General features: G+C 44.2%; 2 long non-coding RNA genes across 3 annotated transcripts in view; both read right to left on the minus strand.

Annotated features, from left to right (window-relative positions):
• LOC107983532 (uncharacterized) overlaps positions 1-24,034 on the minus strand; it is a 65,999-nt gene that overhangs the window by 14,898 nt on the left and 27,067 nt on the right. The window lies entirely within an intron of this gene.
• LOC134293527 (uncharacterized) lies at positions 16,204-21,152 on the minus strand. Its single transcript, XR_010000467.1, has 2 exons — positions 17,264-21,152; positions 16,204-16,734 (listed from the first exon to the last, which is right to left on the minus strand). It is a non-coding gene; the product is annotated as an uncharacterized LOC134293527 (long non-coding RNA).

Here is a 24,034-nt window from a genome sequence, read left to right on the forward strand (position 1 = left end):
GGAACTGGTCAAAGGGGGGGAGGTAATCCAGATAGCAAAAATAAAATCATGTTCTTTGTTAAGACCAAATGAAGATCACAGAGTAAGTTTCTCTTGCATTCCAGGCCTGGAAACACCTATGATCACTGCACCACACAAGAGTCCAGGAATATAATCAAACAGTTTATTGTAAAAACAGATAAAAAGTATATACAAATCAGGAATAAGGAAGGAAGACATATAATCCAAAAAGGTTTAGCAAAAGGTGAGACCCAAACAATAATCCAAATGTCTCATAAAGTTCCAAAGGTGACAAAGTCTAGGAACAGTTAGAAATTACAGGTGCAGCATAAATCCACAATCAGAAATAGATCACTAGTAAAATTTGAGCAGGAGTACACGAACAGAAACATAGAAAACTTCCAGGATATATTAAATCCAAAATCAAGGCTTGACATGAGCCATGAACAAGAGAACTCAGGCTTTGTTTCTTACTCTAATGCAGTGTTGCCTGAACTGCCCTTACAGTAAACTTGCTGTTCAATAGCCACCCGTGAAAGCATTACCTCTCCCGTGAATTTTCTTCCCAAATTTCCCACGTAATCTCTCAGTCTGCGGACTCTGTCTTCAGCTGTGATTTGTAAACTGAGACTTTTGTTGATCTCCATAGCTACAGGTGGATTCTCCTGGGAACACTTCTTATCACTCAGCTCTTCACTCGAATCCTTATCTCCTATTGACTTCTCGGACTGGCCTTGAGACCCTGCACTTTCCGAGCCAGTTTTCTCACATCATTTTCCAGACCTGAATTTCCCAGACTTGAGAGCCCATCACTTTGTGTCACAGGAAAGCCCACAATCCTTTCTAAATCCTCAGTTAAACCATCAAACTCTGGCTGATCTACTACAGAGCTCTGCTAAACTGAAGACAAAGAAATACAGAAATGAAGGAGGGTATATCTACTGGAGAAGTAATGCAGTTTAGCACCACTTGAACTGCCATGGCTCCATGCTATGGATTCTGAGAGTTATAGTTTGGAGAGGCACTGGTACTCTCTGGCAGAGGAGACCAAGGGCCTTGTTAAACTACAGCTCTCAGGACTCCATAGCATTGAGTCATGGCAGTAAAAGTGGTGTCAAACTGTCTTAATTCATAGAATCATAGAACAATAGAATTGGAAGAGACCACATGGATCATCTAGTCCAACCCCCTGGAAAAATTCTACAGCAACGATGCACCCTTGAAAGCCTCTCTGTCACAGGATCGCCATAGGTCAAAGCCAACTCAACACAAAATAACAACATCAGCAAATAATAACTGATTAGCACAATTAATCAGGAATAACATTTTCAAACCAGGAACAGAGCATTTTAAAATTTTTGTTACATTGTTAATTCAATTTTCATGCTACAAGAGCAAGCTGAAAACAATAGCTAGAACTAAATCGTGTGGTCCCATTGTGATACACTTGCATTTGCTCCCTAAGTCTTCCTGCAGCAGTAGACCAAGGTTTGTGTCTTTTTTTTACTGCATAACTTAGGGCTCCTTCCACCGGCACGTCTTACCAGAATCCAGTCTTATGGCTGAGTTGCCACACAATTGGTCATATTCAGAGATCTGCACCGCACCTGCCTCTTTGGGAGCGCAGCCAACATGCGTGGCAACCCCATGAAAACATCAAAGGTCAGGCTGGGCAGAGAGGGGAGTGACCCACAAAAGCCCCGAAGGGCCGGGGCCAATGGAAAGGGCAGGCAGGATTCTGTGGAATGAGAAGGGGCAGCCACCTGCTCAGCACCTGTTACGACAGCTCAGTCGGGGTGTTATTTTCTGCCTCGCTCTCGGGCGGCTGTCAAACAGCCAGAGGGACTTCAAGACCAAAGAGGGAGGATAAACCCAAGATTGCACGGAAAGGGAAACAGCTGCCATTGGGGTCCGGCAGTGAGATGTCCAAGCCACCTTCTTTGTCAAGATCTCTGACTTCAGTTTCTGATCCAGCCCTAGAATACTGAAGAAAAAGGTCCTCTCTTGAGCATAGGGTTGCAGCTTCAGGATTGTCCAAGACCATGAAGTTTCCAGGCCAAAACTTCAGACCTAGGGTGCATCATTCAATATTGTGCATTACGTACCAACCATAATTGCTCTCAACTTGCACTTTCGACGCGCACACAAACCATATTTCCCCATTTCTGGAATATCAGGGTTCAAATCCTTGCTTGGCCATGGAAAGTCATGGAGAGATTTTGCCTGTGAAACTCTATCTTCGTCTTAGAGGAAGGCAATGGCAAACCTCCCTGGAATGAATCTCGCCTAAGATGGCCTGAGAACATCGCAGCAGTAACAAAGGAGGAACAATGCACATCCCTGGCCTCCCCTGATCTGTGGGTCTGCCTTCCTTCACTTCTTCACTTCAGGGAGCAAATTGCTCCAAGTGAGATTTTTAGAGAGAAGGCCTGATAGATGACCAGCCTGGTGGAAAGAGAAGAGGGCAAGCGACGGACACTGGGTTTGCATCCCAGGTGGCGAAAAGAAAAGGGGATTTGTTTAGGATTAAGAAGCAGAAAAGGAGAAAGGAATCTATAGATAATTCTGTTAAGGCCATGTTTGATCCTATTCCCTTTCTAAGGAAGCTTGATTGGATTAGGTAGGTAATACACAATGGATGTTTTTTTGCCAAAGATAAGTTGGTATTGTTTTGGAATCAAGACAGATGTAACATTTTAAAGCTGTGGGATCCAGCTCAATGCTGTATTACCATATTATAGATAAAACAGAGCTTGGAAAACCTATTTTAAAAAAGAACACTTTCCAAAGTCTAGTATGAACTGAGTTCAGCACATTCCCAATATGCTCAGCATGAAACAAGAGCACAAATTGGGAAGCGACCATGCCACATTCCTCGTATCAACACATCCCTAGGCTAGGAATTCCCTTGGGCACAGCTTGCAAGTGCTGTTTGGGGACTGCAACTCCTAGAATTCCCCATTGGCTACATTGGTGAGGGGATTCTGGAGGTTGTAGTTCCAAAGGTAACTTTTCCAGAGTCCACAGTTATGAACCTAAGAAGAGCCATGCTGGATCAAACCCAAAGACTACAGCTTTGGAAAGTGACTCTCTTGGACTGTCATTCCCAGATCCTCTAACTGCTGGGTTTTGAGAGCTATGGTCTAAAATAAGCAATTTCTAAGCCTTGGCAACTGTTTGTGATTTATAATATTTGGAGCACATTGATCCAGAATTTTGATCTGCATGAACATCTAAATTTGCAAACACCAAAGGTTTATTTATTTTGTATCAAAAGCAAGTATAAAACCGATAAAAATAGAGAGAGCACAAGCGGCTAAATAAATACATTATTATTGTTATTATTATTGACACAACAACATAGTATGACACAGCAAACAAGATAATATGCTGGATTTTGTATCACAAAATCACAAGTCGAACACTTCCCAAGTGTTTAGGACTGTATGATGTATTTTCGGATGATGCGAGCAGATCCCAGTAAGGTGGCCTTTTGCAGTTGGCAGATAGTAATTTTGTCAATGTCTATTGTTTCCAAATGCCGGCTGAGATCTTTTGGCACGGACCCAGTGTGCCGATCACCACCAGGACCACCTGTACTGGTTTCTGCCAGAGTCTTTGAAGTTCGATCTTGAGGTCCTGATAGCGGCTGAGTTTTTCCTGTTGTTTTTCATCAATGCAACTGTCACCTGCTATTATCATCATCATCATCATCATCATCATCATCATGATGGTTTCATATATTCAATACGGGACTTGTAGTTTGATTAGATACTTAGGATTGCAGCAGAATTCTAATGGTACAACTTAGCCAAATGCATTTAAGAAACTTTTCAATGTGATGGACTAGGACTTTGAGCACTTTGGCATTAGAGAATTCTATTTTGCCAAACTACAGATATTAGGTAGAACCACGGTAGTTAAAGCAGCACCAGACAACTGTAATTGTGCAGTGTGGATGCATCATAACAGTCCAACGATCAGCAACACACACAAGGCATGTAGATGTCTCTAAACCAGGCATGAGTAAACGTAAGCCCTCCTGGTGTTTTGGACTTCAGCTCCCAAAATTCCTAACAGCTTTTCTGGTAGGCTATTAGAAATTGTGGGTGTTGACGTCAAAACACCTGGAGGGCCAAAGTTTGCCCATGCCTGCTCTAAACTGATGCTCAGTTGCCATCAGGAATGGCCACCAGGTGGCAACTTTTCTCCGGCTAGAACTTCCAAGTTGGCAGCAAAGGAGGAAGGCATTGCTTTCCATAAGCTTCCAAACAAAGGTCATATAAAGTGGGACTCAAATAGATATTGCTGGATGACAACACCCAGCAGCCCCAGGCAATTTAGCCAAAGGTGAGGAATGCAGGGAAATGTAATCCAACAATATTGGGAAGGATGATTCCCCTAAACCACCGCAAAGTGATTCCTCTGTAGCAGAAGTATAGCGATGGAGGAAAGGATGCAAAATAAGTATGCCTTCCTAAAATATGAATTCTGTCTCCCAGAGAAATTTGCATCGACTTGCAGGAGACCATCCAGTCCAACCCTTTCACCATATAGGAAAACACAATCAAAGCACCCCCGACAGATGGCCATCCAGCTTCTATTGAAAAACCTCCTGATTTGAAGAAAAGATTGTTATAGAAGACATGGGCAGATAATAAGATTATCTTAAATCAAAAACTTGGTGGGGACAATGTTTCTGCCTTTCTCAGGTGTCGGAGAGCATTTTAACCTTCCTCGCCAGCAAAATGTCAATATTTCCCTTTTCTACAATTTATATTTGACCCTACAGACCTAACTGCTTTCTGATATTCCTTTAATATTAGAAACATGAATGTATATATAAATATATCCAGACAGACAGACAGACAGATGGCTATTGGTGTCAATAAATAAATGCAACATGCAAAAGCTTATAACAGGAATGGAATAAGGCATTGATATGCTCAGTTCTGGCACATCAATAGCTCACTGTTTCAGTATCGACAAGAAGGACAGCATTGGCTACAGATCTTTGATTAAATCATATAGCAGAAATGGCTGTTTCGGGTATACTGGACACCATAGTGTTTTCTAAAGAAATGGTAATCGGGTTTGAGCATTGACTACAGCTCTGGAGACCAGGGTTTGATTCCTCTTTTGGTCATGGAAACCCACTTGGTGACTTTCGGTGAGACACATACTCTTAGCCTAAGAAATCCTGATGACAGGATCACCTTGGTCAGAAATGACTTGAAGGCATGAAACAATAATAAATCAGCAAATTGCCGGAGATCTAATACCACTCCTGCCTCCTTGTTGCTGCCTGCAGTGGCCTCATTTTGGGTGGTAGCAATTAGGCAGATAAACCTGGTAGTGGAAAGCTCTTTAATATTTAGCAATGAGCATGTGCTTTTGAATTATTTACCTATGTCTTGGAAACTAACAAAGGGCCAGCGGAAGTGGATTCCTCGTGCCCTTTTGGCTGCTAAAAGATTGATGCTTTAACATTAGAAAGGCAATATTGGATGGAAGAGCAACGCTCGCAATATTTTGTAAAGGCAAAATCTACAAAGGGAGTTATATTTAGGTATTTGGTCAGTATTTATAGAAAGTTGTTATTAATATGGTAATCAACATTCTGTTATTGTGTCAGTCCTGGTTAGTATTTGGATAGGAGACGACTAATGAATATAAGTTGCTGTACACTATATTTCAGAGTAACTGGCAACACCACCTCTGACTATTCTTTGCCTCAAAACCTAATTAAATTCATGGGGTTGCCATAAGCCAACAGGTGACTTAAAGATACCTATACACATACACACACAAAACACATACACAATAACCAACCCCAGGAGGCAATCTAGCAGCAACATTTTGAACTTGCTGAAATTTCCAGTTTTCAAAGGCAGCCCATGTAGAGTGAATTACACTAATTCAACTGGGATGTAATCAAAGCCTAAATTCCTATGAAGATACCTGATATGTTCATACAGTTAGCCTTCCACGTTCACTGGGATTAGGAGCACAGGACCCATGAAAACCGCAAATAAAAAAATTGAGAGAAGATTTTTCTAAGCATCTCTAGGTCCTGCACAATTCTGTGGTTAACTTCCGCTGGAAGCTGGCCATGGAACTGCACTAGAAGACTGAAATACTATTTCCTCTAGGAATCCCTAGGTCCTTCAGTGTGCATCTGGGGTGAAGTTGACTACAGTGATGCAATGGAGGGCCTTGAGATTCCTACAGACAATATTTTAATCAAATCCATGAATAACCGAACTGGTAAGAGTCAAATCTGCCAATGCAGTGAGCAGACTGTATTTTGAAGCTGGAGTCAGAGACAATGCCTGTCAACTCTGGACTCCATCCAAACTTGCTTCGAACTCTGGCTTTGTGACACTGAGCCTCAATTCCAGAGCCTTCAAATTGCATCTGGAAACTACAGTCTGGAAATAATAGGCATTGTTTTTGACATTGGGCACATTTACACTGACCACTTAGCTTGGTGTGAAAACAGCAGAGAAGGAAATGGTTTTGTTGTGTGCATGATTACATGTTAAGCCCTAGAACCAATTTTAGGCCTGGTATAGACACCGCAAATCCTGGCCTCCAACTGGTTCCAGAATCCAAATTATCTACGGTTGGAGGAATCAAAGTTTTTTTTACCTCTCTGCACAATAATACGCATGTGTGGCTCTCCATGCATTTTTGTTTACACTAGGAATGTTGATGTGCATTACAGGCTCTGTTTCAGAGTTTCCCCAGACTTTGATTATCCTAGTGTGTGTCATCTAAACACCATGGTGTCAAGCTGCCTCCTAACTACATTAAGTGCTCAGTGTAGATATGCCCCAAGGCTGCATAGTATAAAATCAAACCTATAGTGAGTTTAACTTGTTTAATGCACCTCTGAAGAAGCTACATTAGGATCTGACACAGTATCTAAGAGCACCCTGAGGTTAATGGACAAACGGACACTTCCAAATGCTTCCAAAGGCAGAAAATAAAGCTTCTCTTCAAACCAACCCCTAAGGACTCTGAGGCAAAGGTTCAGTTCCTGTGACTTGACCTGAATCCTGGCTCCTCATGATTTATAGATGCAGCAATGTTCTATGCAAGAGAGAGGCATCCCTGCCCCACCCAGTTATTATGTGTGTTGTAATGCATTACACGGACGCTACACTCTTAGTGCCTTTTAGTGGTACTTGATATTCTTTTAAGTGCCTTTCTACCTGCTGCCTAATTTGATTTGGCTCTGCTGTTTCATCTGCTGTTTCTATTTGCTGTTTCCAATTTGTCTGTCTGCTATTATTCCATCTGATTATTATCCTTTCCCGTGCCAAACCGAGGCCAGCTTCAGCAAAAGGTGGGGCACAACTGTTGTAAATGAAGATATAAGAACTGTGTGCACTTGTTCTTCCAGCTTCACTTATTTATACAATACGTTTGTGAACCACTCATTAACCAACGTCCTCTGGGCAGCGTGCAAACAGAAAGCAGAAAGGTAAGAGAGGCAGAAAGGTAAGAGAGACAGCAAGCAATGAGGTTGGATAAAAAGAGGGTGAAAACCACCATGATAGGCAATAAAGCTAAAATTAGAACTGAGAGCAAGAATAAAATGGTGCAAAGTTCTACAAGGGCACAAAACACATCCTACAATACATCCTGGGAAGGGTTTTTGCAGGGCTTACATGGCAAGATCTGTTCAGAGGGAGTTTGCCATTGCCTTCCTCTGAGGCCGAGAGAGTATGACTTGCACAAGGACACCCAGTGGCTTTCCATAGCCCAGTGGGGATTCAGGTCCAGGTCTTGAGAGTTCTGCCTGGTTAAACAATATGCTTCTTCAGGGCCTCCCTTCTTTAATCTGAGGCTGCCTGCATGCTTGTCAATACACCAATTCCATTGTTCCCCATTTTGTGTCTGAGCCGGTTTTCTAGAATTCACCACAACCATGGGATGTAAGAATGACTCTCTGCAGTCTGTGAAAGAAAAAAAACTAGATATGAAAAGTGGGAGGGGACTGGAAAGGAAATAAAGAGAAAGGAGGGATGAAAGAGCGTAATCAAAGGAGGGAGATGACAGGGGAAAATATGCGAAAGAAAAGCAAGAAGGGGGAAGAATATAATTTTTCATTTTATTATTTATGTAGTAGAAAGGGATTTGAATAAAACTGTATGGTCTTCCTAAATTTGAAAAAAAAAATTACAGATACATTGAAACTGTACAGTATACCCTTGGTATTGGATGGGGTTGGGTTCAGGACCTCTGTGGGTACCAAAATCCGTGGAGGCTCAATTCCTGTTGTATACAACGGCATAGTAAAATGGTGTCCATTATATAAAGTGGCAAAATATAGGCTTGCATTTTCTATATTTCTTTTAATACCGTATTATTGAGTGGTTGACTCCTTGGATACAGAATCCATGGAGACGGAAGGCCGGCTGCACCTTGTTTTTCAGTGCTACTTTGAGTCTCTTGAAGGCAGCAGAATAAATATAAAGTAAATAAAAGAAATAATTCAATAAATTGTCTCTCTCTTTGGGGCCTGTACCGGGCGAAAGGAAGAGTATAAACTAATGAAATAAATAAAGGGGAGGGAGGGAGGAAAAAGAAAGCAGAGGAAAGGAAGGAGAAGGGGAAAGGGGCAGGAAATAAAGGGGAGGGAGGGAGGAAACTAGGACTGTCCCTTCAAAGCCTGCATTGAGACTCTGCCTTAGTTGTCATGCAGGGCTAGATAACAGAAAGGTTCTCCATTGCAGGGACAGTTTGAAGTGCCAACTGGTTACCCTTCCTGGCATTTTGAAAACCCTGCAAAGGCCCGGCATTCAGGGCCTGCGTATCGATCCCATCCATTAATCTCTCCCCCCCCCCCAGCCCCTCCTCTCCTGCGTGGCGCACTCATTCATAGGAAGAGCTAGGAACAGATGGGAGCGCATCTGAAGAGAGGGCATCTGAGGACACAGGCTGGGCTGCCTCTCGGAAGCCGTGTGCCGCACGGAGGAGGACAGGGCTGAGCATGCTCAATGCGCCATGCGCCTGCTGCTGTGGCTGCGGATGAAGGACACCAATGGGAGGTGTCTCTTTACCCAGCTAGCACACACATAGATACAAAGAGAGAGAGAGAGAGAGAAAGAGAGAGAGGGAGGGAGAGAGTAGGTTATCAGCAACCTAGACTTTTCTGCAGCAGCAACAGTAGCTCTTTCTATGACCTCCTGAAGCTGCCAAGCTGCACATCGGAGTGAGCAACTCAGGCAGGGGTCAGTTTCTTCCCTTCTGAAAGCTGTCCAAGTTGAGCACCCTTCTTTCCCCATAAGCTGCTGGAAAGACTTCTCAGGATGGAAAAAAACAGGTATTTTTAAAAACTTAAATATAGGAAATGACCTGATGTCCTTTTACAAAATGAGATTTCACTCCAGAAGTCCTCCCTTTGAGGCAGCTCATCCCCACAAAAACAAAGAGAGCTGAAGGCCTTAAAAGAAAGCTCCTCAGCCTCGCTGTAGATTGTGGGGTCTCACATGCATGGTATTGAAACAGATGGGAGCTGCAATCCAAAAAGTGGCCATTCTCCAGCTCGGGAAAGATGTTTTGCTTTTGCGTTATACTGCAACACAGAGAATTGCCTCAGCCAGCAGAAAGAAATGGTGTCCTTCCTCAGCCTTCATCTGTTCAGGCAGGCTCATACTGAAGGATATCCAGGTGAATTGTGTCCCTTCCAGGACTGTTTTCCGCTCCAATCTCCAGGCATCACCCTCCACCAGCGCCTCCCATCCGCCTTCTGCCCTAGAGAGCCTCCGTACCCCTGGACCACTGTGCCATTCGGACGTGCAAACCTGCTCTGCAGCAGTTAGAACAAACTGTGCCACTCTGTGACCTCAATCGCCCACCGCTTTCCTCGCTGCTCCAGGCGCTGGAAGTACGATTTCCTTCTCAGAGAAATATTCCCTTAGAGGAAATGGGCACTGGGGGAGAATGCAGGGCTTCTGTCTCCAGCTGGTGTACTGCCAAGTGGATCGGTAGACCTTACTAGCAACACTGACACATTTTAAAAACATCTTTACAGTGGAACAGAAATAGGGAGAAGACGACTCAGAGGAATGCAGGCTAAAAGGTCAAAGAAGTGAATAAAATCCAATTGATTAAAACCAAAGCAACCTGAGCAATACGTGTCAGGCTAATAATTTGTATACTTGTTCCTCACTGAGTGTCCATAAGGACTTAAGCTTTCAAACTGATTTATTCATAGCAGTTAGAATTCACAACCACAGTTACAAAAGCATAACCTAGAGTGACACATCCATAACTGATCTGTATTCACAATCTCTGCACATAGCGGTGGAATGATGGTGGCAATAAAACAGGGAAAAAGTTGGGACTGGAAGAGTCCTGTTCCTGGCTTAATGGACAGCAGTCGCTGTGAGTGATGGTGAAATGTTCTCCTGTCAATCAGCACACAACAGACTAACCTTTCATTCCAGTGATTTCATAGAATCATAGAATCATAGAATAGTAGAGTTGGAAGAGACCTCATGGGCCATCCAGTCCAACCCCCTGCCAAGAAGCAGGAAATCATATTCATAGCACCCCCGACAGATGGCCATCCAGCCTCTGTTTAAAAGCCTCCAAAGAAGGAGCCTCCACCACAGTCTGGGGCAGAGAGTTCCACTGCCGAACAGCCCTCACTGTGAGGAAGTTCTTCCTGATGTTCAGGTGGAATCTCCTTTCCTGTAGTTTGAAGCCATGTCCTAGTCTGCAGGGCAGCAGAAAACAAGCTTGCTCCCTCCTCCCTATGACTTCCCCTCACATATTTGTACATGGCTATCAGGTCTCCTCTCAGCCTTCTCTTCTGCAGGCTAAACATGCCCAGTTCTTTAAGCCTCTCCTCATAGGGCTTGTTCTCCAGACCTTTGATCATTTTAGTTGCCCTCCTCTGGACGCTTTCCAGCTTGTCAACATCTCCCTTCAACTGTGGTGCCCAGAATTGGACACAGTATTCCAGGTGTGGTCTGACCAAGGCAGAATAGAGGGGTAGGATGACTTCCCTGGATCTAGACGCTATTCCCCTATTGATGCAGGCCAGAATCCCGTTGGCTTTCTTAGCAGCCGCATCACATTGCTGGCTCATGTTTAACTTGTTGTCCACAAGGACTCCAAGATCTTTTTCACATGTACTGCTGTCTAGCCAGGTGTCCCCCATTCTGTATCTTTGCATTCCATTTTTTCTGCCGAAGTGAAGTATCCTGCATTTGTCCCTGTTGAACTTCATTTTGTTAGTTTCGGCCCATCTCTCTAGTCTGTCAAGATCGTTTTGAATTCTGCTCCTTTCTTCTGGAGTGTTGGCTATCCCTCCCAGTTTGGTGTCGTCTGCAAACTTGATGATCGTGCCTTCTAACCCTTCGTTTAAGTCATTAATAAAGATGTTATTAATTTCTGTTGTAAGGAAGTTGTGACAGGGATCCTATTTCTGATTGTCATCCTGGAGATTGCTCTCAGGAGGGCGATGGAGACATTGATCCCAATCCACAGGAGAACAGACTCCTATTGCTTGCAGCAGCAGTTGCCTGGTAAGGTAGGATTGAGCTGGTGGTGTTCAGGACACGAGTTAGGAACGCTTAAGTCTGATCCAGAACCTCAGCCTATGTTTATATGCTGATTAATAATATTATTATTTTCTCCAAGGAGTTCAAGTTGTGCAGGGTTGTGTCAACTTCATGACAGTCCGGTAAAGTAGCACAAACTGCAGCAAATTGGGCCTTCTGGAAATCTTGCCAGCATTATGGACCAGTGTCACCAGCTGTTCAGCGACATGGAAAGGGTTAATTTTCAGTCGTGCCTGCAATACTTTTCTGCATTAGCTTGGCAGTTTGAGGCTGGGAAAACAGGAAAAGGCTGAGAATAGACTGAGGGAGTGAACTTTCCTCTGTGCTTAACCTGCTTGTACATTTCTCATCATTATGTGGGAAGAGATGTGTCATATTTGCATACGTTGATCCTCTATGTTTCCTTGGCATTGTATGATCCTTGAGAGTCCATCTTCCTTCAGTCCCCTCAGGGAGAGAGGGTGGAATATAAATAAAGTTTTTATTTATTATATATCATTATTTTCAGTCTCATTGGGGCGAGGAGGGAGGAGGTGCACAAATAGTGCACCTCAGCCCAAGGGCTCATTCATGCTGACCATGGATAATATGGTTGGAATTCCAAGAGGCCCTCCACTTTCACATGGGTTAGGGGCACATGAAAGTAGGGAAATGGCAACAATAGCTTCTCTTTTTTAAAAAACCTATGACACCACTCTAGAAATCTATAGGTTCTCTCCAGCACAACTCTATGGTCAAATGTAACTAAGAAATGCAGCCATCCTGGTCTTGGTAGACCAACTTGCAACAGCCCCATCAAGCATGGTGTGTGGCCAGGGATTCTGGAAGACAGGGTCAGGGCCATACATTTTGGTGCCTAAAGCAGGAAAGCAAAAGGAACCCACCAGTTACAAGATGCAGTGATGGCTGGTAGTTCGTATGTCAATGGGATAGTGGCGGACTTTCAGTTACTTTAAAGGAGCTCTTCAAGCTGCTCAAACTACGTATTTAGAAATAGGGTTAAGTACCTCAGACAGCTCCTTTAAAACTTGAATTAAAATCTGGAATGGAAGTCTCCATCTGCTACTGATGGTATCTACATAGGAAACAGAGCACCCCAATGACTCATTTCTCTATCCCCGACATCCAAAATACCATAACAAGAAGGTAGATTTCCTTCAAAGTACTTGAAATCTGCTGTGTGAAACTGCCCCATCACTCTAATGGTAAAACCAAAAGCAATTTATGGGAGTCTTCCATACATGGGGTCGCAAAGAGATATCCCATCACATGTGATCAGATCAAACCAGAGCCGGCCCTAGGTATTTTTCAAGTGTAGGCGAACAGAATTTTGCCCCCCCCCCCACCAGTCACTTAAAAATAAAAGCGTTGGATAAGCGAAAATGTTGGATAATAAGGAAAAGCCTATTAAACATCAAATTACAATAAGATTTTACACATTAAGCACCAAAACATCATGTTTTACAACAAATCAACAGAAAAAGCAGTTCAATACATGGTAATGTTATGTAGGAATTTAGCACCAAACATTGAACAGGGATATAGGGCAGTGTGGACTTAGATAACCCAGATAGCCCCCGGTATTAAAAAAAAACTCTAAAATCAGGACAATAATTAAAGAACAACACTCTGAAAGCAGGAGAAATCCAGACAGTAAACAATCAGGGACAGCTAACTCATCCCAAAAAAAGATTCTCCCAGGCAAGAAGAAGCCAGGACTTGCAGCCACAGGGCCATTTAATGCTAATCAAGGTGATTAATTAGAGTTCTTTCTCCCACCCTGGACCTTCTACAGATATATAAACCCCACTGATCTCACAATCTCTGAAGGCCCCAAAGGCGGGCCCAGTGCAGGCACCGGGAGGCCCAGTGCGGGCACCGGGAGCCCCGAACACCTTCCTGGCAAGGCTTTCCTGGCGAGGCCTCATCAGGAGGACCTCGCCAGGAAGGTGTTTGGTGGTTTGGGGAGCAGAGAAGCGCTGCTTCTTTGCTCCCCAAAGCCCCAAACCCCTTCCTGGTGAGAACGAAGGCGTTCGCCGCTTCTCTGCTCCCCAAATTGCCGAACGCCAGGAAGGCCACGCCAGGAAGGCGTTCGGTGGCTTCTCTGCTCTGCAAAGTCCTGAACGCCTTCCTGGCACTGCTTCTCTGCTTCCCAAAGCGGCAACCTCGTCTCTTTCCTTGAGGAGGGAGGCGCGGCGGCGGAGGCAGGCCGCAGGAGACAGGAGTTGCCTCGATGGCGCCCCCAACAAGATGGCGCCACAGGCAACTGCCTAGTTGGCCTGGTGGTTGAATCGCCTCTGGATCAAACCTTCTTAGATGGATGTCTTCTTTTATATTTTTTTTCATTCTGGTTTTTAAAAAATAATTTTTATTGTGATGATAGATGTCTTATTTTCATCGCTCCCAGTGAGACCTAGTAGTAAGAGGCTGCATCGATAAAGCATGCCATATACATCAGGAGTGGAGGAACCACAAAACCTTCTAGTTGTTGTTGACTTGCAGATCCCAGAACCACTACCCAACACAACCGATGGGAAAGAATGCTGGGGATTGTAGTCCTCCCACAACTGGTGAATGGTGTGTTTCCTACCTCTGAAAAACATGATCTCAGTCACCCGTACTTGTCTTGTTAGGTAGGTCAATGCAGAGGTAGGTCAGATGAATAGCAATTTCACAGGCCTCTTGTGAACTCTCTCATTTTTCTTTTTCGGTGGGTTTCCCATCACATTGAACCCTGAACTTCATCTCTCTCAGGTCTTCTCGCCCAAGGCAACCCAACCTAAAGTTTGTTCACAGTTTTTTAGAAAGCATCACAGAGCTACGTGAGAGGATCTATTGTCAACTGATTGACAATACAGCATCAATAATGGGTATAGGAACTCCATATCACAGCAACATTGCATAGATACAACATTTCCAGCACTTTGGCAGAGATGGGCGACTGGAATGGGGAAGATCTCAAAGAAGCTTGTTGCTTTGTCAAAACCTCTATCCACCATTCCAGCCAACCATAATTATTGGGAATGATAGAAACTGTAGTCTAGAGTGTTGCCATTCTTCTGTCAGAGCATGCAAGTCAAGATGTGAGGGGCCTGAAAGCCAGCCAAGTTGTTTTGGCTCACAAAATCACCCCCCCCCCCCCAGTATCTCTATCCATCCCTGGCAGTAATACCAGAGTGAATACATCAATAAAAGAGTTTGCTGTCCTTAGATGACACACCAAATATGCTGCCATGAAGCTTTACCTAATTGTTTTGCCACAGCTCTTCCAGACTTATTTGCACAGTCTTAATTTACCTACAATGTACGGGTCCTTGCTCATTTAATCTTTCCGCTGATAGCCCCATGATGAACATTTATATGAAGGGCAGGGTAGAGATGGATGAATCAAAAATTATCTTGGGAGGGCACATAGTAACAGAGCCAGACTAAAAACAGGAGAAGAAGGGCTTTTGGCTCCTGCTAATCTGACCTTTCTCTGATGTGTCTCTTTGACAAGCTCAGTGGAAGCTCTGCGGCACCTCCCTGAGATGAGCTTGCAGAAGTGGAAAGGGAAAATATTGTTTAAAACCCCAGGACTCTAAAAGCTGAGGCTGAAAGAAGAAGGCCACCGCTGGACTCAGCTAAGCAGTCACTTTATCCAGGGTTTTGGAAATATTACTATTTTGGGACTAGTCTTCCCAGGATCCATGCTGGTTTGGTAATTCTTAGAACTGCATGCCAAAACAAAACGTACAATTTCCAAACAATGTGTTATCAATTGTTGTGTTCCCAACAGTAGCATAACTAGAAGGGAAAAGATCCATCAAGAGCATTCCCTGAGGTCCCCAATGCATGGGCTGCATGCCAGAAGGGTTCAATCTTTAGCATGTCTAGGGAGGGTTGGAATAGCGTCAACGGGGACAATATTGAACAGGGTGTTGGCACTTTGGGACCCATGTAATCTCTCCTACCACCCCAAGCAGTGAATGGTTTGTTCCTTTTTTCTCTTTCTAGTGCAGTAAGCCCTCCATATATTCCAGGACCTTTGGGGGCACCAACATCTGTGGATTGTCAAGTAGCCTTATAGTATAAAATTCCAAAGGAGATTCCACCTGAACATCAGGAAGAACTTCCTCACTGTGAGAGCTGTTCGACAGTGGAACTCTCTCCCCGGGGCCGTGGTGGAGGCTCCTTCTTTGGAGGCTTTTAAGCAGAGGCTGGATGGCCATCTGTTGGGGGTGCTTTGAAAGCGATTTCCTGCTTCTTAGCAGGGGGTTGGACTGGATGGCCCATGTGGTCTCTTCCAACTCTACTATTCTATGATTCTATGATTCTATGAAAATGGCAAAACACTCAACCCAGTGCCAGAGAGAGCCCGAGGATCTGCAAAATGGAAGGAGATAACCACTGGCATGCAGCAAAATCCAGAGGTATTTCCCCCCCAACACACACAAACAATATTTTTGAGCCGTGGATGCAGAACTTGCAAATAGGGAGGGATTACTGTTGGGGAAAAAACATTGGTTAAGGGTTCTAAAGACACTAAAGGTACTACATCCCGTCTGGTCTTGTAAGTGACAGTTAGGTCTGCTCTGTTTAGTACTTGGACGGGAGATCAGCAATTAAGCTCAGTTACTGGTTGTTTATTATTTATTTATTTATTTATCTACCATATTTATATACTGTTTTTCTCACCCCTGAGGGGAATCAAAGCTGTTTACAACACGATAGTGGCAAAATTCAGTGCAGTACATACGTGTAAAACCAGATCATATATCTGAAACAGTAAACATATAACTATGCATTAAAATCAATAAGACTATTAAACATGACATAAAACAACATTTAGACATTAAAAAGAATTATAATATAATATAAACATTAAAATAACATGATCCAAAATAATAGACCAGGGCCGTTCCAATTGTCAATTGCACACATTCCCTATTTATTTCTTGCATTGCATTACTTTACTGGCCAAAAGCTTGCTTCCACAGTCATGTCTTTGTCTTCTTTCTGAAGGCCAGGAGGGAGGGTGCTGTTCTACTCTCATTGGGGAGGGAGTTCCAGAGCTGAGGAGCCGCCACTGAGAAGGCCCTGTCTCTCCTTCCCACCAACCAAGGAAGGAACCGGCAAATGCCCCTCTGAGTCTTCCTTGCCTAAGAAAACCCTATGCATAAATCAACAGATAGCTTAAAAGGCACATGCATACACATTAGTTGTATCAATCTAAAACTGCTAAGGGTACCAGATCCCATTTAATCTCAGAAGCTGAGAAGAATCAGCCTTGGTTGGCCCTTTGAATGAAGACTACCAATGAATCTCAAGTGAGACAAGCTGTATTTTTGAGTAAGGGATTGGGCAAACCACCCTTGACTACTCCTTGACTGAGAAGACCCATGGGAAATGCATGAATCAGTCAATGTGAATGTGCACATATATGCTGCGATAGCGAAGGGGGTCTACGGCCTGGGAGGGGTTGTCACCTCCAAGTCCCTCATCGAGAGGGCACCAAGCCTAGTGAGGATATGAAGGTTAAAGGACTGGGGTGGGGAGACTTCTAAAATGATGGCTCTTCCATCCAAGCCCAGTTGCAAAAAGGCTACTTGGTGCCCTGGGGGAAAAAAGAAGGGGGGAAAAAGCTGCAGGGGGGGAATAAATCTAGCAACAGCAGCTCAGCTCAATTCGGCGGGTCTTACGTGCGTGTCGGATGTACTGGCAGTTTGCATTGTTCATTTGGCTTCTCTCTCCTCCTCCTCCTCCTCTTCTGAAGTGGGAGGGGGGAGAAGAGGAGGAGGAGGAAGAGGAGGAGGAGGAGTTTGTACCACTACTCCCCCCCCCCCCCAAGCTCCGAATCAAGCAAGTGAGAGAAGGACGTGCAAGAGCTGGAGTTCTTCTCTTCCCCCTTTCCCTCTGATACAGAAGCAGCAAGGGATTTTTTTTGTGGGGGGGGGGGAGGTAATTACTGCTATGCCTATCTCCAAAAAATAAGCATCTTGTGCTTTTCCCATTGCAATGTCCTAATTCACCAGCCTTGCAGAGAGCAAGGCTACCTCTACTCTGTGCAATGAAGGCAGCCTGACCCCACTTGAACTGCCCCGGCTCAAGGCCATGGGCTCCTGAGGGTTGCATTTCTCAGTATCTTTAGTTTTCTCTGTCCAAGAGGGCCGGAACCTGGGTAAACTACAACTCCCAGGATCCTATGGCATTAAGCCATGGCAGTTCATGTGCTGTCAAACTGCATTCATTCTACAGTGTAGATGCACCCTAAGTCCAGCACTCAAAACCACACACACACCATGCTGGCTCTCGTTTCTGAGGTCAGGAAGGCTTACAAGTAAATGAGGTATGACATATGTCACAACAGCTAATACTCGGTACAACTGTTCCCAATCTGGACATCTCAAGATGTGGCACTCCACCCCTCCCACCACCCCCAGACAGCATGGCCATCGCAATATCATGGGAAAGAGCCAATGAGAGCTTTTGATGCCCCTGGATCTTTTGTGGTGAGGCAAACAGAATCCTAAAGTTGGAAGAGACCTCCAAAGGCCATCCAATCCATCCCCCTTCTACCAGGCAGGAAGACACAAACCAATCCTTCCGAAAAGATTTGAAAACTTGGTTTTTTCAAGCCACCTTTGATTAAGAAGAACAGACAATCAAGTCCCTAACTTTACCTGTGTCCTACTCTTCGCACTTTATCCATGTGATTAGTACTCCAAACATATTGCACAATTATAATCTTATCCCTCTCCACCAAGTCTGAAGATTAAAGTACCATTATGTCGTCCGTGGCCATTGGCTACACTTTTATTTCTGATGTGTTTTTAATTCCGATGTATTTAATTTTCTGTGATTGGTATGTATTTTATATGGTTATATTTTACTGCATCTTGTTGGGCTTGGTCCACATGTGAGACGTCCCGAGTCCCCTTGGGGAGATGGGGCGGGATACAAGAATAAAGTTGTTGTTATTACTATTATTATTAATCCTTCCCAACAGATCACCATCCAGCCTCTGTTTAAAAACCTTCAGAGAAGGAGACTTCACCAGGCTCCCAGACAGCAGCATATTACACAGCTGAACAGCTCTAACCCTCAGGAAGTTCTTCCTAAATTCTGGGTGGAATCTATCTGCCATTTGAACCATTGCTTCACGTCCCTTATCAGGAGAGGCATCCATGTTCATCCCCTTCAGGCCCCAAAACAGAGGAGAACAGGCCAACCTGTATGAGCAGCACCTGCTAATTTATATGCATCAATGCAAAGTTTCCAAAAAGAACACACTGAAAGGGAAGGGTTTTATTCCAATAAAAGGATTCCTAATGCCCAGTGAGTGTGCTCCTTTTTCCTGTAACATTACACTATGTAACAACATTTGAATTTTTTTTCTGTTCCTTGTTTATTTATTTTGTCAGAAGGAAATTGAGGATACAGTTACAATGTATTTAAAAACACAAAGTTAAAAATTTGGCATAACATTGGCAAACTGGCCACTTGGAGTGCCTTAGTGCTGTTAGGAATTGTGGGAATTGGAGTCCAAAACACCCAGAGGGAGAGCCGGAGTTTGTCCATGCCTGGTTTAAACTAAGGATTTTTTATTATTTATTTATTTGCGACATTTATATCCCGCCCTTCTCACCCCAAAGGGGACACAGGGTGGTTTACAAGAATATATACATACAATCTATATATATAAAAGAGTGATAGCATCAGGGCAGCGGACAAAACAACAAAACTACAGGCCCCCCAACCTTGAAATTTGACAATACAACCCATCATCCACAGCTCTAGGTTGATACAACAAAAAGAAAAGAAAAATAAAGTCCTAATTAGAGGGAGAGGGATAACTGTTTTTATCCAATTGCTGCCAGTTAAAAGGCTAAGTTCTGCCCACTTGGTCTCCTAGCAACCTACTCAACCCAGGAGACAGGCACAAGAGTTTGGCGAGACCCCTAAGGGCCATCCAGCCCAACCCTTTCTACTATGCAGCAGGACACAATCCAAGCATTCACAACACATGGACAACATATAAATACTATACAATACTACACAGGGACATAGACCCCCTCTATCCTCACCACTTTCACAGTACACAAACAACCAAATGCATACTAAACATAAAGACAACCATACAACAGACATTCAATACCACCACTATCTCAACCATTTCTCACCAACACCACCAGACAACCCCACAGCAACGCGTGGCCGGGCACGGCTAGTATATTATATTATATGACTATATTGCAATATTATTAGTAATATTGCATGTAATATAAATATACAATTATAATAGTGAATTATAATTATTATTAGGGCCCCTGGTGGTGGCGCAGTGTGTTAAAGCGCTGAGCTGCTGAACTTGCAGACCGAAAGGTCCCAGGTTCAAATTCCGGGAGCGGAATGAGCGCCTGCTGTTAGCCCCAGCTCCTGCCAACCTAGCAGTTTGAAAACATGCAAATGTGAGTAGATTAATAAGTATGCCAGTGGTCACATGACCTTGGAGGTGTCTACGGACAACGCTGGCTCTTCGGCTTAGAAATGGAGATGAGCACCAACCCCCAGAGTCGGTCATGACTGGACTTAACGTCAGGGGAAAACCTTTACCTTTATCTTATAATTATTATTACATTGTATTATATCATAATATTATTATTTTTACTTGGCTCTTCAGCCTCAAAGGGCACTTAGCTAGAGCGGCTTACAAAATGTTGCATTTTCCCTCGGGCTAACAATCTACATAAGCTAAATAGGATGTAATACCTAAGACTTGCTATAGCTGTGTCCTGCTGGCTGCTTGCTGTGGTTTTTTTCCCCCTCCTTTATCGATCCGTAGCAGCAATGCAATGCCATGCAACTACAGCGGCAGCAAACTCAAGGCCAGGCCGGACGGGTTCATCTGAGGTAAGGCGGGGCGGGGCTAACGCTGTTTGCTAAAAGGGGAGGAGCCGGGCGAGGAGAGGGGAGCGCGCCGGAGTGCGCGTGCGCGTCCCCTGCCAGCGAGAGCGCGCGCTGCCTTTTGCGTGTGAAGGGCGAGGAAAGGAAGGCCGCAGTGCGCCTGCGTCAAAAGCCGGAGCTTGGAGGGAGGCGCGCTGTTGCTGCCGGGCCGGGCGAAGGAACGGCGCGTCCTCCTCTTCCTTTCCCCCCTCCTTCCTTCCTTCCCTCCCTGATCCGAGGACAGCAAGGCCTCGCCTAGTAACAGCCGCGCGTCGTCACCCTGAGCCTCCCTCCCTCCCCCAATCCTCAAGAAAAGAGGGAGGGGGGGGGGTTCTCGAAGGTGGCCCCCTTCAGCAAGCTTTGGAGCTCAAACTCCCAGCATTTGGGATGTTGAAAACAGCAGGGTGGCATCCAGGATTAATATTGCTCTCTCTCATTGGAATAATAGTGAGCACATTTTTCAAGAAGGGGGAATCCAGGGTGCACAATCATGCAGACAATCATGTTTTTTTCTTCACATTTTTTGCATCTGATAATTAATAATAATAAGATAAAGGGGTTAGTGCTCATCTCCATTTCTAAGCTGAAGAGCCGGCGTTGTCCGTAGACACCTCCAAGGTCATGTGGCCAGCATGACTGTATGGAGCGCCGTTACCTTCCCGCCGGAGCGGTACCTATTGATCTACACACATTTGCATATTTTCAAACTGCTAGGTTGGCAGGAGCCGGGGCTAACAGCGAGCGCTCATTCTGCTCCTGGGATTTGAACCTGGGGCCTTTTGGTCCGCAAGTTCAGCACTTTAACACACTGTGTAACTTGGGGCCTCTAATAATAATAAAAATAATCATCATCATCATCTTTATTTTTTTGGAGTCTCCAGTGGCTGCTGAACTTGCAGACCGAAAGGTTGCAGGTTCGAATCCGGGGAGTGGGGTGAGCACCCGCTGTTAGGCCCAGCTTCTGCCAATGTAGCAGTTCAAAAACATGCAAATATGAGTAGATGAATAGGTACCGCTCCAGCGGGAAGATAACGGCACTCCATGCAGTCATGACCTTGGAGGTGTCTATGGACAACGCCGGCTCTTCGGCTTAGAAATTTAGATGAGCACCAACCCCCAGAGTCACACACAACTGGAGTTAATGTTAGGGGACTTATCCAAGCTAAACGGGCCGGCAGAAGCTTGGATAAGCAAATATTTTGGATAATAAGGAGGGATTAAGGAAAAGCCTATTAAACATCAAATTAGGTTATGATTTTACAAATTAAGCACCAAAACATCATGTTATACAACAAATTTGACAGAAAAAGTAGTTCAATACGCAGTAATGATATGTTGTAATTGCTGTATTTACAAATTTAGCACCAAAATATTACGATATATTGAAAACATTGACTACAAAAATGGCTTGGATAATCCAGAAACTTGGATAAGCAAGGCTTGGATAAGTGAGACTCTACTGTATATTTAAGCTTTGGATAGCACAGGGAAGGAGTAGCACCCCTGTGGTGTGTGTTTTGTTGTCCGGGCCCCTGTTCAAAAGATGTCATTGCACTTTTTGTCCCTGTAATCATTGGAGTTTGGAAAAAAATTGGCTTGTGAAAACAAGGACTGGAGAGAAAACTTCAGTTGAAACATCTTTTCCCCATGATGATAACTCTTTCAGGAGTTAATTTCCTCCCCAAAGGATAGGTTTCTCTTCCTGTTGTCTCAGCTCTGTTCTTAACTAGGAGTCATTTATAAGTCAGATGTTTGTAACTTGGGCCCAACCGGTATTAGGACTTGGAACCAAACCTCATAAGACACCAAGAGCCCATTGTATTTCTGGTTGCTCCATTGAAATGTTAAAAGCCACTGCAAAGGAGATTTCATTCTGGAAAAGAGAATTACTATTATTCTCTTATGTTGCTACCCTAGCAGAATCTTACTCTCATGGATAAGATATGCATCACTCTTTTTTTAAAAAAAGACCACACCAATTTGCATAAAGTTGCATCAGCTAATCTCTATGTGTGAATGGAAAATTAGAAAATTTTCTTTTCCAAAGGAAGCCACATTTGTCTGTGGGGGAAAGACTTTAGGAGTTTTCTCCTATCAGGTTTCATGGGGAGCAGCCGACTGGCATCAGGAAATGACTGTTATCATGGGAATAAAATTGCAACATGTCTCCCTGAAGCTGAGAAAGCTGTGACCCGTGTCATAGAAGCATAGAATATTAGAGTTGGAAAAGACCACATGGGCCATCTAGTCCAGCCCCCTGCCATGCAGGAAAAGCACAAAATACCCTTGACAGATAGCCATCCAGGCTTCCACCACACTGCTGAAGTTCTTCCTAATGTTCAGGTGGAATCTCCTCTCCTGTAATTTGAACCCATTTTCCTAGTTTCCACGGCAGCAGAAAACAAGCCTGCTCCCTCTTCCTTGTGACACGCTTTCACATATTTATACATAGCTACCAAGTCCCAGCTGCCTGGTTTACTGGCCAGGTGTTGCTAACTGGAGGTGAGGGGTAACTTTGAGGTCTGGGATCTCTTGAAATCAGTTTTGGATCAAGCACCTCTTCCCACAAAGGACACGTCTACAAATATACATGGGAACCCTGCTGTTTCAGAGCACAAGTCCATCTAGCAGTCTGTTGATACAACAGCCAACCACTGCTCTACAGAAAAGCACAATATGGGCCCTTTTGCACTGTACAACGATAGCACGATGATTCCACTTTGACCCTTAGTTGGCAATTTAAGGGGGCATTTTGAATTCTTCACCTCCGCAAATTATTAACCCAGGACCCCACATGATGCAGTTAAAGTGGATTCATAGAGCTATAATTGTGTTGCAAGAATGGGTCCCACCTTCACAATCCCTGTTAATCCTCTCCTGTTCCATTTTCTCAGCTGCCTTTAAAATGCCCTGTTGTCTCTTTCTTTTTCCCACTTTCCCCTTCATCTTCATTTTATTTGCTGCCAACTAATGTCAAAGTACAAAAGCCATTTGTACTCACTGGACTCAGCCAGAGGGACAGGAGGGAAAGAAGCTGGTCTTGCTCTTCCTATGGTTAATATAGAAATTCTAGGGTGTCTCTACTTAAAATAGTAGTTTTGTGTGTTGCCTGTCATTAATAACTGTTACCTCTTTCTGCTGGGACACACCTTTTTGGAAACACCTTGTGGTGGCTTAGTCACTTTGTCCTGCTTTTCGTCTGTGAAATGTCAGAGAGTATGACATGTCTCTGGCCAGCTCTAGTTGCTCTGTAGCCGCAATGTCTAATAATGGATGCCTGTTCAGGAGTCTTTTCCATGCCTTACTGTGGCCAGTAAGAAATCTGTGGCCTTACTAGGGTTGTTGTATTTGTGTGCCTTCAGATCTTTTCTAACTTAGCATGATTCAATTACAGGGTTTTCTTTGCAAGTTCAGAGGCCTTTGAGGATGAGAGAGTGTGACTTGTTCCAGGCCATCCATCGGGTTTTATGTCTGAGCAGGCATTTCACCTCTGTTTTCCACAGCTGTAGCACAATGCTCAAGCCATA

This window comes from Anolis carolinensis, unplaced genomic scaffold (assembly GCF_035594765.1).
Source record: "Anolis carolinensis isolate JA03-04 unplaced genomic scaffold, rAnoCar3.1.pri scaffold_8, whole genome shotgun sequence".
In the NCBI taxonomy this organism is placed as follows: Eukaryota; Metazoa; Chordata; class Lepidosauria; order Squamata; family Dactyloidae; genus Anolis; species Anolis carolinensis.